At 47.5% G+C, this 15,000-nt stretch overlaps 20 non-coding genes across 20 annotated transcripts; 8 read left to right on the top strand and 12 right to left on the bottom strand.

The window, feature by feature from the left end:
• Nucleotides 1-1,320: 1,320 nt before the first annotated feature.
• On the bottom strand, nt 1,321-1,392 carry TRNAW-CCA (transfer RNA tryptophan (anticodon CCA)). Its single transcript has one exon. It is a non-coding gene; the product is annotated as a tRNA-Trp (tRNA).
• Nucleotides 1,393-1,640: 248 nt separating this feature from the next.
• Nucleotides 1,641-1,714, bottom strand: TRNAN-GUU (transfer RNA asparagine (anticodon GUU)). The gene has a single exon. It is a non-coding gene; the product is annotated as a tRNA-Asn (tRNA).
• Nucleotides 1,715-1,921: 207 nt separating this feature from the next.
• TRNAG-GCC (transfer RNA glycine (anticodon GCC)) lies at nt 1,922-1,992 on the top strand. Its single transcript has one exon. It is a non-coding gene; the product is annotated as a tRNA-Gly (tRNA).
• Nucleotides 1,993-3,619: 1,627 nt separating this feature from the next.
• On the top strand, nt 3,620-3,690 carry TRNAG-GCC (transfer RNA glycine (anticodon GCC)). The gene has a single exon. It is a non-coding gene; the product is annotated as a tRNA-Gly (tRNA).
• A 71-nt stretch (nt 3,691-3,761) lies between these two features.
• TRNAW-CCA (transfer RNA tryptophan (anticodon CCA)) lies at nt 3,762-3,833 on the bottom strand. The gene has a single exon. It is a non-coding gene; the product is annotated as a tRNA-Trp (tRNA).
• Nucleotides 3,834-4,081: 248 nt separating this feature from the next.
• Nucleotides 4,082-4,155, bottom strand: TRNAN-GUU (transfer RNA asparagine (anticodon GUU)). Its single transcript has one exon. It is a non-coding gene; the product is annotated as a tRNA-Asn (tRNA).
• A 207-nt stretch (nt 4,156-4,362) lies between these two features.
• On the top strand, nt 4,363-4,433 carry TRNAG-GCC (transfer RNA glycine (anticodon GCC)). Its single transcript has one exon. It is a non-coding gene; the product is annotated as a tRNA-Gly (tRNA).
• A 1,769-nt stretch (nt 4,434-6,202) lies between these two features.
• Nucleotides 6,203-6,274, bottom strand: TRNAW-CCA (transfer RNA tryptophan (anticodon CCA)). The gene has a single exon. It is a non-coding gene; the product is annotated as a tRNA-Trp (tRNA).
• Nucleotides 6,275-6,522: 248 nt separating this feature from the next.
• TRNAN-GUU (transfer RNA asparagine (anticodon GUU)) lies at nt 6,523-6,596 on the bottom strand. The gene has a single exon. It is a non-coding gene; the product is annotated as a tRNA-Asn (tRNA).
• A 207-nt stretch (nt 6,597-6,803) lies between these two features.
• Nucleotides 6,804-6,874, top strand: TRNAG-GCC (transfer RNA glycine (anticodon GCC)). The gene has a single exon. It is a non-coding gene; the product is annotated as a tRNA-Gly (tRNA).
• A 1,769-nt stretch (nt 6,875-8,643) lies between these two features.
• TRNAW-CCA (transfer RNA tryptophan (anticodon CCA)) lies at nt 8,644-8,715 on the bottom strand. Its single transcript has one exon. It is a non-coding gene; the product is annotated as a tRNA-Trp (tRNA).
• A 248-nt stretch (nt 8,716-8,963) lies between these two features.
• TRNAN-GUU (transfer RNA asparagine (anticodon GUU)) lies at nt 8,964-9,037 on the bottom strand. Its single transcript has one exon. It is a non-coding gene; the product is annotated as a tRNA-Asn (tRNA).
• A 207-nt stretch (nt 9,038-9,244) lies between these two features.
• On the top strand, nt 9,245-9,315 carry TRNAG-GCC (transfer RNA glycine (anticodon GCC)). The gene has a single exon. It is a non-coding gene; the product is annotated as a tRNA-Gly (tRNA).
• Nucleotides 9,316-10,942: 1,627 nt separating this feature from the next.
• Nucleotides 10,943-11,013, top strand: TRNAG-GCC (transfer RNA glycine (anticodon GCC)). Its single transcript has one exon. It is a non-coding gene; the product is annotated as a tRNA-Gly (tRNA).
• Nucleotides 11,014-11,084: 71 nt separating this feature from the next.
• On the bottom strand, nt 11,085-11,156 carry TRNAW-CCA (transfer RNA tryptophan (anticodon CCA)). The gene has a single exon. It is a non-coding gene; the product is annotated as a tRNA-Trp (tRNA).
• Nucleotides 11,157-11,404: 248 nt separating this feature from the next.
• TRNAN-GUU (transfer RNA asparagine (anticodon GUU)) lies at nt 11,405-11,478 on the bottom strand. Its single transcript has one exon. It is a non-coding gene; the product is annotated as a tRNA-Asn (tRNA).
• Nucleotides 11,479-11,685: 207 nt separating this feature from the next.
• On the top strand, nt 11,686-11,756 carry TRNAG-GCC (transfer RNA glycine (anticodon GCC)). Its single transcript has one exon. It is a non-coding gene; the product is annotated as a tRNA-Gly (tRNA).
• Nucleotides 11,757-13,525: 1,769 nt separating this feature from the next.
• Nucleotides 13,526-13,597, bottom strand: TRNAW-CCA (transfer RNA tryptophan (anticodon CCA)). Its single transcript has one exon. It is a non-coding gene; the product is annotated as a tRNA-Trp (tRNA).
• A 248-nt stretch (nt 13,598-13,845) lies between these two features.
• TRNAN-GUU (transfer RNA asparagine (anticodon GUU)) lies at nt 13,846-13,919 on the bottom strand. Its single transcript has one exon. It is a non-coding gene; the product is annotated as a tRNA-Asn (tRNA).
• Nucleotides 13,920-14,126: 207 nt separating this feature from the next.
• TRNAG-GCC (transfer RNA glycine (anticodon GCC)) lies at nt 14,127-14,197 on the top strand. Its single transcript has one exon. It is a non-coding gene; the product is annotated as a tRNA-Gly (tRNA).
• The last annotated feature ends 803 nt before the right edge of the window (nt 14,198-15,000 follow it).

Raw genomic sequence — 15,000 nt, 5'->3', positions numbered from 1 at the left:
TTTGCACCACAGAGGTTAATAACTGTAGCACAGTTCCTGAGACTCAATATATATCTTGATAATTGTGTGCCTGCCTGGAGCTTGTGTTATATAATGCGTCTTTATGCCATACAGCATTTCTCATTTGCTTAGTGTCTTGTTATTGTTGGACGTAATGATGAATAGACTACTGTCTAATGGTCTTAGAGCCAGTATTACTACCGGTCCCAGTGTATGAGACACATACATGACTTTTCTGTTGCCTGCTTAGCATAGCTCCCTGCTCCTCTGTAGGTGTGCTACCAGCCAGTAAGGCGTGTGCCTTGCCCATCAGATGTGTTATGTTAGACTTGACTTCTCTGTGAGCAAAGTCTCCCTCCCATAGCAGGTGCTTTCTCTGAACTCTTGACTTGTAAGACTGCTGGGAAAGGCCCTCCCTAGCCCCTCACTCAGATAGATACATTTACCTTCAGAGCTCAGCTTTGGAGAAAGAGATTGGGGAGAGAGCAAATAGGGGAAGGCCCATGGTGCACACTTTATTTTACATAAAAGCTGGGGCTTGTGGGAGGACAGGGACAAGAGCGTTCTCAGGGAAAGAAATCCCAGGAGTATTGATGGCTAGGCCCTGAAACACAACAATCCCGGATTGGCAAGGCACAATATGCCTGTGCAACAGGCCTGACCCTAGGCTTCCGGAGTTCTTGGTCACAAAAGGCTCCAGTGATCTAAGCCCGACCAGGGCTGTGCCCGACCAGGGCTGTAGGCCGCGTTGGGAGCGCGTTAGGGACGCGTAAAGGGACGCAGGGTGCAGAACTCTGCCCGTTTCACCCCAGCATTTAGGGGAGGACACAGAATCTGGGAAAGCCAGTGGGAAGGATTTTCCAGGAGGAGAGTTCAGTGAGATAATCTGAAACACAATAGTGCTGGTGATCTGGCGGGTGCATTCTGTGAACCACTTTTGTCGGGAGCAGCCTGCCATCATGCCCTGATAAACACAACTCTAGTCCCAAGCCAGTGACCTCAGCAAATGCAAAGACATTCATAGTTATAGTCTCCTGCATCTGATTCTTGCCATCTTCATGTGAAACGTTGGCGTTATCATGTCTGCTGCGCACACTTTGTTCATATGTGTACAATTTCAGTGTGTGCACCTGATCACTGTCTTGGGCAGAGCTCTGCCTGTGAACGACCCATGTGAAGCATTGGTGGTTCAGTGGTAGAATTCTCGCCTGCCACGCGGGAGGCCCGGGTTCGATTCCCAGCCAATGCAAGACTGCTTTCTTTTGACTTTGTTTTCGAAAGGAAATATATGACCTCAGTGGGGAATAAAATGGTAAGCAGTGACCCCGACGTGATTTGAACACGCAACCTTCTGATCTGGAGTCAGACGCGCTACCGTTGCGCCACGAGGTCCTTACACTTACAGCTTTCGGAGCCAGATCAACAAATGCTGTGGGCCTTTTGACTTATTTTCCCCTCCTCATATGCCTACAGTTGTATTACAGAGCTTGACCTTTTGTTTTCTATCCTAATTATGAAATTGACTGCAGGTGCCGGGAGAACGCAGAGAATTGAAATATTCAGGGAAAGGGTGTCCAGCAGGAGAGAGCAAAGGTATGTATCTGTTTTCCATTCAAGTGTTTCATTCAGGCAAAATAATACGTCCCTGGGTGGGCTTGAACCACCAACCTTTCGGTTAACAGCCGAACGCGCTAACCGATTGCGCCACAGAGACGAGTGACTACAGCATCTTTCCTTAGACTCAATATATATCTTGATATGTATGTGCCTGCCTGGAGCTTGTCTTATATAAGCCATCATCATGTGAAACTTTGGCGTTGTCATGTCTGCTGCGCACACTTTGTTCATATGTGTACAATTTAAGTGTGTGCACCTGATCACTGTCTTGGACAGAGCTATGCCTGTGAACTCCCCATGTGAAGCATTGGTGGTTCAGTGGTAGAATTCTCGCCTGCCACGCGGGAGGCCCGGGATCGATTCCCGGCCAATGCAAGGCTGCGTTCCTTTGACTTTGTTTTCGAAAGGAAATATATGAACTCAGTGGGGAATAAAATGGTAAGCAGTGACCCCGACGTGATTTGACCACGCAACCTTCTGATCTGGAGTCAGACGCGCTACCGTTGTGCCACAAGGTCCTTACACTTACAGCCTTCAAGCCAGATCAACAAATGCTGATGGCCTTTTGACTTATTTTCCCCTCCTCATATGCCTACAGTTGTATTACAGGGCTAGGCCTTTTGTTTTCTATCCTAATTATGAAATTGACTGCAGGTGCAGAGAGAACGCAGAGGATTGAAATGTTCAGATAAAGGGTCTTAAGCAGGAGAGAGCAGAGGTACGTATCTGTGTTTCATTAAAGTGTTTCATGCCGGCAAAAAGGATACTTCCCTGGGTGGGCTTGAACCACCAACCTTTCTGTTACCAACCGAACGCGCTAACCATTTGCACCACAGAGGTTAATAACTGTAGCACAGTTCCTGAGACTCAATATATATCTTGATAATTGTGTGCCTGCCTGGAGCTTGTGTTATATAATGCGTCTTTATGCCATACAGCATTTCTCATTTGCTTAGTGTCTTGTTATTGTTGGACGTAATGATGAATAGACTACTGTCTAATGGTCTTAGAGCCAGTATTACTACCGATCCCAGTGTATGAGACACATACATGACTTTTCTGTTGCCTGCTTAGCATAGCTCCCTGCTCCTCTGTAGGTGTGCTACCAGCCAGTAAGGCGTGTGCCTTGCCCATCAGATGTGTTATGTTAGACTTGACTTCTCTGTGAGCAAAGTCTCCCTCCCATAGCAGGTGCTTTCTCTGAACTCTTGACTTGTAAGACTGCTGGGAAAGGCCCTCCCTAGCCCCTCACTCAGATAGATACATTTACCTTCAGAGCTCAGCTTTGGAGAAAGAGATTGGGGAGAGAGCAAATAGGGGAAGGCCCATGGTGCACACTTTATTTTACATAAAAGCTGGGGCTTGTGGGAGGACAGGGACAAGAGGGTTCTCAGGGAAAGAAATCCCAGGAGTATTGATGGCTAGGCCCTGAAACACAACAATCCCGGATTGGCAAGGCACAATATGCCTGTGCAACAGGCCTGACCCTAGGCTTCCGGAGTTCTTGGTCACAAAAGGCTCCAGTGATCTAAGCCCGACCAGGGCTGTGCCCGACCAGGGCTGTAGGCCGCGTTGGGAGCGCGTTAGGGACGTGTAAAGGGACGCAGGGCGCAGAACTCTGCCCGTTTCACCCCAGCATTTAGGGGAGGACACAGAATCTGGGAAAGCCAGTGGGAAGGATTTTCCAGGAGGAGAGTTCAGTGAGATAATCTGAAACACAATAGTGCTGGTGATCTGGCGGGTGCATTCTGTGAACCACTTTTGTCGGGAGCAGCCTGCCATCATGCCCTGATAAACACAACTCTAGTCCCAAGCCAGTGACCTCAGCAAATGCAAAGACATTCATAGTTATAGTCTCCTGCATCTGATTCTTGCCATCTTCATGTGAAACGTTGGCGTTATCATGTCTGCTGCGCACACTTTGTTCATATGTGTACAATTTAAGTGTGTGCACCTGATCACTGTCTTGGGCAGAGCTCTGCCTGTGAACAACCCATGTGAAGCATTGGTGGTTCAGTGGTAGAATTCTCGCCTGCCACGCGGGAGGCCTGGGTTCGATTCCCAGCCAATGCAAGACTGCTTTCTTTTGACTTTGTTTTCGAAAGGAAATATATGACCTCAGTGGGGAATAAAATGGTAAGCAGTGACCCCGACGTGATTTGAACACGCAACCTTCTGATCTGGAGTCAGACGCGCTACCGTTGCGCCACGAGGTCCTTACACTTACAGCTTTCGGAGCCAGATCAACAAATGCTGTGGGCCTTTTGACTTATTTTCCCCTCCTCATATGCCTACAGTTGTATTACAGAGCTTGACCTTTTGTTTTCTATCCTAATTATGAAATTGACTGCAGGTGCCGAGAGAACGCAGAGAATTGAAATATTCAGGGAAAGGGTGTCCAGCAGGAGAGAGCAAAGGTATGTATCTGTTTTCCATTCAAGTGTTTCATTCAGGCAAAATAATACGTCCCTGGGTGGGCTTGAACCACCAACCTTTCGGTTAACAGCCGAACGCGCTAACCGATTGCGCCACAGAGACGAGTGACTACAGCATCTTTCCTTAGACTCAATATATATCTTGATATGTATGTGCCTGCCTGGAGCTTGTCTTATATAAGCCATCATCATGTGAAACTTTGGCGTTGTCATGTCTGCTGCGCACACTTTGTTCATATGTGTACAATTTAAGTGTGTGCACCTGATCACTGTCTTGGACAGAGCTATGCCTGTGAACTCCCCATGTGAAGCATTGGTGGTTCAGTGGTAGAATTCTCGCCTGCCACGCGGGAGGCCAGGGTTCGATTCCCGGCCAATGCAAGGCTGCGTTCCTTTGACTTTGTTTTCGAAAGGAAATATATGAACTCAGTGGGGAATAAAATGGTAAGCAGTGACCCCGACGTGATTTGACCACGCAACCTTCTGATCTGGAGTCAGACGCGCTACCGTTGCGCCACAATGTCCTTACACTTACAGCCTTCCTGCCAGATCAACAAATGCTGATGGCCTTTTGACTTATTTTCCCCTCCTCATATGCCTACAGTTGTATTACAGGGCTAGGCCTTTTGTTTTCTATCCTAATTATGAAATTGACTGCAGGTGCAGAGAGAACGCAGAGGATTGAAATGTTCAGATAAAGGGTCTTAAGCAGGAGAGAGCAGAGGTACGTATCTGTGTTTCATTAAAGTGTTTCATGCCGGCAAAAAGGATACTTCCCTGGGTGGGCTTGAACCACCAACCTTTCTGTTAACAACCGAACGCGCTAACCATTTGCACCACAGAGGTTAATAACTGTAGCACAGTTCCTGAGACTCAATATATATCTTGATAATTGTGTGCCTGCCTGGAGCTTGTGTTATATAATGCGTCTTTATGCCATACAGCATTTCTCATTTGCTTAGTGTCTTGTTATTGTTGGACGTAATGATGAATAGACTACTGTCTAATGGTCTTAGAGCCAGTATTACTACCGGTCCCAGTGTATGAGACACATACATGACTTTTCTGTTGCCTGCTTAGCATAGCTCCCTGCTCCTCTGTAGGTGTGCTACCAGCCAGTAAGGCGTGTGCCTTGCCCATCAGATGTGTTATGTTAGACTTGACTTCTCTGTGAGCAAAGTCTCCCTCCCATAGCAGGTGCTTTCTCTGAACTCTTGACTTGTAAGACTGCTGGGAAAGGCCCTCCCTAGCCCCTCACTCAGATAGATACATTTACCTTCAGAGCTCAGCTTTGGAGAAAGAGATTGGGGAGAGAGCAAATAGGGGAAGGCCCATGGTGCACACTTTATTTTACATAAAAGCTGGGGCTTGTGGGAGGACAGGGACAAGAGGGTTCTCAGGGAAAGAAATCCCAGGAGTATTGATGGCTAGGCCCTGAAACACAACAATCCCGGATTGGCAAGGCACAATATGCCTGTGCAACAGGCCTGACCCTAGGCTTCCGGAGTTCTTGGTCACAAAAGGCTCCAGTGATCTAAGCCCGACCAGGGCTGTGCCCGACCAGGGCTGTAGGCCGCGTTGGGAGCGCGTTAGGGACGCGTAAAGGGACGCAGGGCGCAGAACTCTGCCCGTTTCACCCCAGCATTTAGGGGAGGACACAGAATCTGGGAAAGCCAGTGGGAAGGATTTTCCAGGAGGAGAGTTCAGTGAGATAATCTGAAACACAATAGTGCTGGTGATCTGGCGGGTGCATTCTGTGAACCACTTTTGTCGGGAGCAGCCTGCCATCATGCCCTGATAAACACAACTCTAGTCCCAAGCCAGTGACCTCAGCAAATGCAAAGACATTCATAGTTATAGTCTCCTGCATCTGATTCTTGCCATCTTCATGTGAAACGTTGGCGTTATCATATCTGCTGCGCACACTTTGTTCATATGTGTACAATTTAAGTGTGTGCACCTGATCACTGTCTTGGGCAGAGCTCTGCCTGTGAACAACCCATGTGAAGCATTGGTGGTTCAGTGGTAGAATTCTCGCCTGCCACGCGGGAGGCCCGGGTTAGATTCCTGGCCAATGCAAGACTGCTTTCTTTTGACTTTGTTTTCGAAAGGAAATATATGACCTCAGTGGGGAATAAAATGGTAAGCAGTGACCCCGACGTGATTTGAACACGCAACCTTCTGATCTGGAGTCAGACGCGCTACCGTTGCGCCACGAGGTCCTTACACTTACAGCTTTCGGAGCCAGATCAACAAATGATGTGGGCCTTTTGACTTATTTTCCCCTCCTCATATGCCTACAGTTGTATTACAGAGCTTGACCTTTTGTTTTCTATCCTAATTATTTAATTGACTGCAGGTGCCGAGAGAACGCAGAGAATTGAAATATTCAGGGAAAGGGTGTCCAGCAGGAGAGAGCAAAGGTATGTATCTGTTTTCCATTCAAGTGTTTCATTCAGGCAAAATAATACGTCCCTGGGTGGGCTTGAACCACCAACCTTTCGGTTAACAGCCGAACGCGCTAACCGATCGCGCCACAGAGACGAGTGACTACAGCATCTTTCCTTAGACTCAATATATATCTTGATATGTATGTGCCTGCCTGGAGCTTGTCTTATATAAGCCATCATCATGTGAAACTTTGGCGTTGTCATGTCTGCTGCGCACACTTTGTTCATCTGTGTACAATTTAAGTGTGTGCACCTGATCACTGTCTTGGACAGAGCTATGCCTGTGAACTCCCCATGTGAAGCATTGGTGGTTCAGTGGTAGAATTCTCGCCTGCCACGCGGGAGGCCCGGGTTCGATTCCCGGCCAATGCAAGGCTGCGTTCCTTTGACTTTGTTTTCGAAAGGAAATATATGAACTCAGTGGGGAATAAAATGGTAAGCAGTGACCCCGACGTGATTTGACCACGCAACCTTCTGATCTGGAGTCAGACGCGCTACCGTTGCGCCACAAGGTCCTTACACTTACAGCCTTCAAGCCAGATCAACAAATGCTGATGGCCTTTTGACTTATTTTCCCCTCCTCATATGCCTACAATTGTATTACAGGGCTAGGCCTTTTGTTTTCTATCCTAATTATGAAATTGACTGCAGGTGCAGAGAGAACGCAGAGGATTGAAATGTTCAGATAAAGGGTCTTAAGCAGGAGAGAGCAGAGGTACGTATCTGTGTTTCATTAAAGTGTTTCATGCCGGCAAAAAGGATACTTCCCTGGGTGGGCTTGAACCACCAACCTTTCTGTTACCAACCGAACGCGCTAACCATTTGCACCACAGAGGTTAATAACTGTAGCACAGTTCCTGAGACTCAATATATATCTTGATAATTGTGTGCCTGCCTGGAGCTTGTGTTATATAATGCGTCTTTATGCCATACAGCATTTCTCATTTGCTTAGTGTCTTGTTATTGTTGGACGTAATGATGAATAGACTACTGTCTAATGGTCTTAGAGCCAGTATTACTACCGGTCCCAGTGTATGAGACACATACATGACTTTTCTGTTGCCTGCTTAGCATAGCTCCCTGCTCCTCTGTAGGTGTGCTACCAGCCAGTAAGGCGTGTGCCTTGCCCATCAGATGTGTTATGTTAGACTTGACTTCTCTGTGAGCAAAGTCTCCCTCCCATAGCAGGTGCTTTCTCTGAACTCTTGACTTGTAAGACTGCTGGGAAAGGCCCTCCCTAGCCCCTCACTCAGATAGATACATTTACCTTCAGAGCTCAGCTTTGGAGAAAGAGATTGGGGAGAGAGCAAATAGGGGAAGGCCCATGGTGCACACTTTATTTTACATAAAAGCTGGGGCTTGTGGGAGGACAGGGACAAGAGGGTTCTCAGGGAAAGAAATCCCAGGAGTATTGATGGCTAGGCCCTGAAACACAACAATCCCGGATTGGCAAGGCACAATATGCCTGTGCAACAGGCCTGACCCTAGGCTTCCGGAGTTCTTGGTCACAAAAGGCTCCAGTGATCTAAGCCCGACCAGGGCTGTGCCCGACCAGGGCTGTAGGCCGCGTTGGGAGCGCGTTAGGGACGCGTAAAGGGACGCAGGGCGCAGAACTCTGCCCGTTTCACCCCAGCATTTAGGGGAGGACACAGAATCTGGGAAAGCCAGTGGGAAGGATTTTCCAGGAGGAGAGTTCAGTGAGATAATCTGAAACACAATAGTGCTGGTGATCTGGCGGGTGCATTCTGTGAACCACTTTTGTCGGGAGCAGCCTGCCATCATGCCCTGATAAACACAACTCTAGTCCCAAGCCAGTGACCTCAGCAAATGCAAAGACATTCATAGTTATAGTCTCCTGCATCTGATTCTTGCCATCTTCATGTGAAACGTTGGCGTTATCATATCTGCTGCGCACACTTTGTTCATATGTGTACAATTTAAGTGTGTGCACCTGATCACTGTCTTGGGCAGAGCTCTGCCTGTGAACAACCCATGTGAAGCATTGGTGGTTCAGTGGTAGAATTCTCGCCTGCCACGCGGGAGGCCCGGGTTAGATTCCTGGCCAATGCAAGACTGCTTTCTTTTGACTTTGTTTTCGAAAGGAAATATATGACCTCAGTGGGGAATAAAATGGTAAGCAGTGACCCCGACGTGATTTGAACACGCAACCTTCTGATCTGGAGTCAGACGCGCTACCGTTGCGCCACGAGGTCCTTACACTTACAGCTTTCGGAGCCAGATCAACAAATGATGTGGGCCTTTTGACTTATTTTCCCCTCCTCATATGCCTACAGTTGTATTACAGAGCTTGACCTTTTGTTTTCTATCCTAATTATTTAATTGACTGCAGGTGCCGAGAGAACGCAGAGAATTGAAATATTCAGGGAAAGGGTGTCCAGCAGGAGAGAGCAAAGGTATGTATCTGTTTTCCATTCAAGTGTTTCATTCAGGCAAAATAATACGTCCCTGGGTGGGCTTGAACCACCAACCTTTCGGTTAACAGCCGAACGCGCTAACCGATTGCGCCACAGAGACGAGTGACTACAGCATCTTTCCTTAGACTCAATATATATCTTGATATGTATGTGCCTGCCTGGAGCTTGTCTTATATAAGCCATCATCATGTGAAACTTTGGCGTTGTCATGTCTGCTGCGCACACTTTGTTCATCTGTGTACAATTTAAGTGTGTGCACCTGATCACTGTCTTGGACAGAGCTATGCCTGTGAACTCCCCATGTGAAGCATTGGTGGTTCAGTGGTAGAATTCTCGCCTGCCACGCGGGAGGCCCGGGTTCGATTCCCGGCCAATGCAAGGCTGTGTTCCTTTGACTTTGTTTTCGAAAGGAAATATATGAACTCAGTGGGGAATAAAATGGTAAGCAGTGACCCCGACGTGATTTGACCACGCAACCTTCTGATCTGGAGTCAGACGCGCTACCGTTGCGCCACAAGGTCCTTACACTTACAGCCTTCAAGCCAGATCAACAAATGCTGATGGCCTTTTGACTTATTTTCCCCTCCTCATATGCCTACAATTGTATTACAGGGCTAGGCCTTTTGTTTTCTATCCTAATTATGAAATTGACTGCAGGTGCAGAGAGAACGCAGAGGATTGAAATGTTCAGATAAAGGGTCTTAAGCAGGAGAGAGCAGAGGTACGTATCTGTGTTTCATTAAAGTGTTTCATGCCGGCAAAAAGGATACTTCCCTGGGTGGGCTTGAACCACCAACCTTTCTGTTACCAACCGAACGCGCTAACCATTTGCACCACAGAGGTTAATAACTGTAGCACAGTTCCTGAGACTCAATATATATCTTGATAATTGTGTGCCTGCCTGGAGCTTGTGTTATATAATGCGTCTTTATGCCATACAGCATTTCTCATTTGCTTAGTGTCTTGTTATTGTTGGACGTAATGATGAATAGACTACTGTCTAATGGTCTTAGAGCCAGTATTACTACCGGTCCCAGTGTATGAGACACATACATGACTTTTCTGTTGCCTGCTTAGCATAGCTCCCTGCTCCTCTGTAGGTGTGCTACCAGCCAGTAAGGCGTGTGCCTTGCCCATCAGATGTGTTATGTTAGACTTGACTTCTCTGTGAGCAAAGTCTCCCTCCCATAGCAGGTGCTTTCTCTGAACTCTTGACTTGTAAGACTGCTGGGAAAGGCCCTCCCTAGCCCCTCACTCAGATAGATACATTTACCTTCAGAGCTCAGCTTTGGAGAAAGAGATTGGGGAGAGAGCAAATAGGGGAAGGCCCATGGTGCACACTTTATTTTACATAAAAGCTGGGGCTTGTGGGAGGACAGGGACAAGAGGGTTCTCAGGGAAAGAAATCCCAGGAGTATTGATGGCTAGGCCCTGAAACACAACAATCCCGGATTGGCAAGGCACAATATGCCTGTGCAACAGGCCTGACCCTAGGCTTCCGGAGTTCTTGGTCACAAAAGGCTCCAGTGATCTAAGCCCGACCAGGGCTGTGCCCGACCAGGGCTGTAGGCCGCGTTGGGAGCGCGTTAGGGACGCGTAAAGGGACGCAGGGCGCAGAACTCTGCCCGTTTCACCCCAGCATTTAGGGGAGGACACAGAATCTGGGAAAGCCAGTGGGAAGGATTTTCCAGGAGGAGAGTTCAGTGAGATAATCTGAAACACAATAGTGCTGGTGATCTGGCGGGTGCATTCTGTGAACCACTTTTGTCGGGAGCAGCCTGCCATCATGCCCTGATAAACACAACTCTAGTCCCAAGCCAGTGACCTCAGCAAATGCAAAGACATTCATAGTTATAGTCTCCTGCATCTGATTCTTGCCATCTTCATGTGAAACGTTGGCGTTATCAAGTCTGCTGCGCACACTTTGTTCATATGTGTACAATTTAAGTGTGTGCACCTGATCACTGTCTTGGGCAGAGCTCTGCCTGTGAACAACCCATGTGAAGCATTGGTGGTTCAGTGGTAGAATTCTCGCCTGCCACGCGGGAGGCCCGGGTTCGATTCCCGGCCAATGCAAGACTGCTTTCTTTTGACTTTGTTTTCGAAAGGAAATATATGACCTCAGTGGGGAATAAAATGGTAAGCAGTGACCCCGACGTGATTTGAACACGCAACCTTTTGATCTGGAGTCAGACGCGCTACCGTTGCGCCACAAGGTCCTTACACTTACAGCTTTCAGAGCCAGATCAACAAATGCTGTGGGCCTTTTGACTTATTTTCCCCTCCTCATATGCCTACAGTTGTATTACAGAGCTTGACCTTTTGTTTTCTATCCTAATTATGAAATTGACTGCAGGTGCCGAGAGAACGCAGAGAATTGAAATATTCAGGGAAAGGGTGTCCAGCAGGAGAGAGCAAAGGTATGTATCTGTTTTCCATTCAAGTGTTTCATTCAGGCAAAATAATACGTCCCTGGTTGGGCTTGAACCACCAACCTTTCAGTTAACAGCCGAACGCGCTAACCGATTGCGCCACAGAGACGAGTGACTACAGCATCTTTCCTTAGACTCAATATATATCTTGATATGTATGTGCCTGCCTGGAGCTTGTCTTATATAAGCCATCATCATGTGAAACTTTGGCGTTGTCATGTCTGCTGCGCACACTTTGTTCATATGTGTACAATTTAAGTGTGTGCACCTGATCACTGTCTTGGACAGAGCTATGCCTGTGAACTCCCCATGTGAAGCATTGGTGGTTCAGTGGTAGAATTCTCGCCTGCCACGCGGGAGGCCCGGGTTCGATTCCCGGCCAATGCAAGGCTGCGTTCCTTTGACTTTGTTTTCGAAAGGAAATATATGAACTCAGTGGGGAATAAAATGGTAAGCAGTGACCCCGACGTGATTTGACCACGCAACCTTCTGATCTGGAGTCAGACGCGCTACCGTTGCGCCACAAGGTCCTTACACTTACAGCCTTCAAGCCAGATCAACAAATGCTGATGGCCTTTTGACTTATTTTCCCCTCCTCATATGCCTACAGTTGTATTACAGGGCTAGGCCTTTTGTTTTCTATCCTAATTATGAAATTGACTGCAGGTGCAGAGAGAACGCAGAGGATTGAAATGTTCAGATAAAGGGTCTTAAGCAGGAGAGAGCAGAGGTACGTATCTGTGTTTCATTAAAGTGTTTCATGCCGGCAAAAAGGATACTTCCCTGGGTGGGCTTGAACCACCAACCTTTCTGTTAACAACCGAACGCGCTAACCATTTGCACCACAGAGGTTAATAACTGTAGCACAGTTCCTGAGACTCAATATATATCTTGATAATTGTGTGCCTGCCTGGAGCTTGTGTTATATAATGCGTCTTTATGCCATACAGCATTTCTCATTTGCTTAGTGTCTTGTTATTGTTGGACGTAATGATGAATAGACTACTGTCTAATGGTCTTAGAGCCAGTATTACTACCGGTCCCAGTGTATGAGACACATACATGACTTTTCTGTTGCCTGCTTAGCATAGCTCCCTGCTCCTCTGTAGGTGTGCTACCAGCCAGTAAGGCGTGTGCCTTGCCCATCAGATGTGTTATGTTAGACTTGACTTCTCTGTGAGCAAAGTCTCCCTCCCATAGCAGGTGCTTTCTCTGAACTCTTGACTTGTAAGACTGCTGGGAAAGGCCCTCCCTAGCCCCTCACTCAGATAGATACATTTACCTTCAGAGCTCAGCTTTGGAGAAAGAGATTGGGGAGAGAGCAAATAGGGGAAGGCCCATGGTGCACACTTTATTTTACATAAAAGCTGGGGCTTGTGGGAGGACAGGGACAAGAGGGTTCTCAGGGAAAGAAATCCCAGGAGTATTGATGGCTAGGCCCTGAAACACAACAATCCTGGATTGGCAAGGCACAATATGCCTGTGCAACAGGCCTGACCCTAGGCTTCCGGAGTTCTTGGTCACAAAAGGCTCCAGTGATCTAAGCCCGACCAGGGCTGTGCCCGACCAGGGCTGTAGGCCGCGTTGGGAGCGCGTTAGGGACGCGTAAAGGGACGCAGGGCGCAGAACTCTGCCCGTTTCACCCCAGCATTTAGGGGAGGACACAGAATCTGGGAAAGCCAGTGGGAAGGATTTTCCAGGAGGAGAGTTCAGTGAGATAATCTGAAACACAATAGTGCTGGTGATCTGGCAGGTGCATTCTGTGAACCACTTTTGTCGGGAGCAGCCTGCCATCATGCCCTGATAAACACAACTCTAGTCCCAAGCCAGTGACCTCAGCAAATGCAAAGACATTCATAGTTATAGTCTCCTGCATCTGATTCTTGCCATCTTCATGTGAAACGTTGGCGTTATCATGTCTGCTGCGCACACTTTGTTCATATGTGTACAATTTAAGTGTGTGCACCTGATCACTGTCTTGGGCAGAGCTCTGCCTGTGAACAACCCATGTGAAGCATTGGTGGTTCAGTGGTAGAATTCTCGCCTGCCACGCGGGAGGCCCGGGTTAGATTCCTGGCCAATGCAAGACTGCTTTCTTTTGACTTTGTTTTCGAAAGGAAATATATGACCTCAGTGGGGAATAAAATGGTAAGCAGTGACCCCGACGTGATTTGAACACGCAACCTTCTGATCTGGAGTCAGACGCGCTACCGTTGCGCCACGAGGTCCTTACACTTACAGCTTTCGGAGCCAGATCAACAAATGATGTGGGCCTTTTGACTTATTTTCCCCTCCTCATATGCCTACAGTTGTATTACAGAGCTTGACCTTTTGTTTTCTATCCTAATTATTTAATTGACTGCAGGTGCCGAGAGAACGCAGAGAATTGAAATATTCAGGGAAAGGGTGTCCAGCAGGAGAGAGCAAAGGTATGTATCTGTTTTCCATTCAAGTGTTTCATTCAGGCAAAATAATACGTCCCTGGGTGGGCTTGAACCACCAACCTTTCGGTTAACAGCCGAACGCGCTAACCGATTGCGCCACAGAGACGAGTGACTACAGCATCTTTCCTTAGACTCAATATATATCTTGATATGTATGTGCCTGCCTGGAGCTTGTCTTATATAAGCCATCATCATGTGAAACTTTGGCGTTGTCATGTCTGCTGCGCACACTTTGTTCATCTGTGTACAATTTAAGTGTGTGCACCTGATCACTGTCTTGGACAGAGCTATGCCTGTGAACTCCCCATGTGAAGCATTGGTGGTTCAGTGGTAGAATTCTCGCCTGCCACGCGGGAGGCCCGGGTTCGATTCCCGGCCAATGCAAGGCTGCGTTCCTTTGACTTTGTTTTCGAAAGGAAATATATGAACTCAGTGGGGAATAAAATGGTAAGCAGTGACCCCGATGTGATTTGACCACGCAACCTTCTGATCTGGAGTCAGACGCGCTACCGTTGCGCCACAAGGTCCTTACACTTACAGCCTTCAAGCCAGATCAACAAATGCTGATGGCCTTTTGACTTATTTTCCCCTCCTCATATGCCTACAATTGTATTACAGGGCTAGGCCTTTTGTTTTCTATCCTAATTATGAAATTGACTGCAGGTGCAGAGAGAACGCAGAGGATTGAAATGTTCAGATAAAGGGTCTTAAGCAGGAGAGAGCAGAGGTACGTATCTGTGTTTCATTAAAGTGTTTCATGCCGGCAAAAAGGATACTTCCCTGGGTGGGCTTGAACCACCAACCTTTCTGTTAACAACCGAACGCGCTAACCATTTGCACCACAGAGGTTAATAACTGTAGCACAGTTCCTGAGACTCAATATATATCTTGATAATTGTGTGCCTGCCTGGAGCTTGTGTTATATAATGCGTCTTTATGCCATACAGCATTTCTCATTTGCTTAGTGTCTTGTTATTGTTGGACGTAATGATGAATAGACTACTGTCTAATGGTCTTAGAGCCAGTATTACTACCGGTCCCAGTGTATGAGACACATACATGACTTTTCTGTTGCCTGCTTAGCATAGCTCCCTGCTCCTCTGTAGGTGTGCTACCAGCCAGTAAGGCGTGTGCCTTGCCCATCAGATGTGTTATGTTAGACTTGACTTCTCTGTGAGCAAAGTCTC

The sequence above is a fragment of the Lissotriton helveticus genome, chromosome 1_2 (genome assembly GCF_964261635.1).
Source record: "Lissotriton helveticus chromosome 1_2, aLisHel1.1, whole genome shotgun sequence".
Lineage (NCBI taxonomy): Eukaryota > Metazoa > Chordata > Amphibia > Caudata > Salamandridae > Lissotriton > Lissotriton helveticus.
This window is presented reverse-complemented; position numbering and strand designations above follow the sequence as displayed.